The sequence below is a fragment of the Schistocerca gregaria genome, unplaced genomic scaffold (assembly GCF_023897955.1).
Source record: "Schistocerca gregaria isolate iqSchGreg1 unplaced genomic scaffold, iqSchGreg1.2 ptg000467l, whole genome shotgun sequence".
Lineage (NCBI taxonomy): Eukaryota > Metazoa > Arthropoda > Insecta > Orthoptera > Acrididae > Schistocerca > Schistocerca gregaria.
This window is the reverse complement of record NW_026061881.1, coordinates 396,331-398,712: the sequence shown is the minus strand read 5'-3', so window position 1 is coordinate 398,712 and position 2,382 is coordinate 396,331.

The window sequence follows — 2,382 nt, the reverse complement described above, 5'->3', positions numbered from 1 at the left end:
ACGATCTGGCTTTAAGTCGATTCGATAACAAATGACGACAACGGACGGATTTCTCAGGTTTTTACTACATATGATCACTTTTCACATTCTCCGTGCAACGCGGCTGCTAATCCTCCTTTCATGCAGAATCTTAAGGTCCTAGCTCATGTCCAAGGCAACATAGCCAGCAAAAAGTCAATAATCGAATACCTAAAACTTGAATTGTACTACCTCTTACTGGCTATTACATCAACTTAGAAGCTTAACCTGTGTTCTAGTATGGTGCTTTTAGTGTCTCCGCATACCGCAGCACACGACATAGCTTTGCAGACGATAAGTACAACCGTTTCAGAGGGAAGAGCGGCCAATGTGACGATCTTTCTTTAAGTCGATTCGATAACAAATGACGAAAACGGACGGATTTCTCAGGTTTTTACTACATATGAACACTTTTCACATTGTCCCATACAACTCGGCTGCTAGTCCTCCTTTCATGCAGAATCTTAAGGTCCTAGCTCATGTCCAAGGCACCAAAGACAGCAAAAAAGTCAATAATCGATACGTAAATCTTGAATTGTACTACTTCTACTGGCTATTACATCAACTTAGAAGCTTCATCTGTGTTCTACTATGGTGCTTTTAGTGTCTACACATACCGCAGCACGCGACATAGCTTTGCACACGATAAGTACAACCGTTTCAGAGAGAAGAGCGGCCAATGTGACGATCTGGCTTTAAGTAGATTCCATAACAAATTACGAAAACGGACGGATTTCTCAGGTTTTTACTACATATGAACACTTTTCACATTCTCCCATGCAACTCGGCTGCTAGTCCTCCTTTCATGCAGAATCTTAAGATCCTAGCTCATGTCCAAGTCACCAAAGCCAGCTAAAAAGTCAATAATCGATACCTAAAACTTGAATTGTACTACTTCTTACTGGCTATTACATCAACTTAGAAGCTTCGTCTGTGTTCTAGTATGGTGCTTTTAGTGTCTCTGCATACCGCAGCACGCGACATAGCTTTGCAGACGTTAAGTACAACCGTTTCAGAGAGAAGAGCGGCCAATGTGACGATATGGCTTTAAGTCTATTCGATAACAAATGACGAAAACGGACGGATTTCTCAGGTTTTTACTACATATGAACACTTGTCACATACCCCATGCAACGCGGCTGCTAGTCCTCCTTTCATGCAGAATCTTAATGTCCTAGCTCATTTCCAAGGCACCAAAGATAGCTAAAAAGTCAATAATCCATACATAAAACTTGAATTGTACTACTTCTCACTGGCTATCACATCAACTTAGAAGCTTCATCTCTGTTCTACTATGGTGCTTTTAGTGTCTCCGCATACTGCAGCACGCGACACAGCTTTGCAGACGATATGTACAACCGTTTCAGAGAGAAGAGCGGCCAATGTGACGATCTGGCTTTAACTAGATTCGATAACAAATGACGAAAACGGACGGATTTCTCATTTTTTTACTACATATGACCACTATGCACATTCTCCCATGCATCTCGGCTGCTAGTCCTCCTTTCATGCAGAATCATAAGGTCCTAGCTCATGTCCAAGGCACAAAAGCCAGCTAAAAAGTCAATAATCGATACCTAAAACTTGAATTGTACTACTTCTTACTGGCTATCACATCAACTTAGAAGCTTCATCTCTGTTCTACTATGGTGCTTTTAGTGTCTCCGCATACCGCAGCACACGACATAGCTTTGCAGACGATAAGTACAACCGTTTCAGAGAGAAGAGGGGCCAATGTGACGATCTGGCTATAAGTCGATTCGATAACAAATGACGAAAATGGACGGATTTCTCAGGTTTTTACTACATATGAACACTTTTCACATACTCCCATGCAACTCGGCTGCTAGTCCTCCTTTCATGCAGAATCATAAGGACCTAGCTCATGCCAAAGGCACCAAAGCCAGCTAAAAAGTCAATAATCGATTCCTAAATCTTGAATTGTACTACTTCTTACTGGCTATTACATCAACTTAGAAGCTTCATCTGTGTTCCACTCTGGTGATTTTAGTGTCTCCGCATACCGCAGCACGCGACATAGCTTTGCAGACGATAAGTACAACCGTTTAAGAGAGAAGAGCGACCAATGTGACGATCTGGCTTTAAGTCGATTCGATAACAAATGACGACAACGGACGGATTTCTCAGGTTTTTACTACATATGAACACTTTTCACATTCTCCGTGCAACGCGGCTGCTAGTCCTCCTTTCATGCAGAATCTTAAGGTCCTAGCTCATGTCCAAGGCAACATAGCCAGCAAAAAGTCAATAATCGAATACCTAAAACTTGAATTGTACTACCTCTTACTGGCTATTACATCAACTTAGAAGCTTAACCTGTGTTCTAGTATGGTGCTTTTAGTG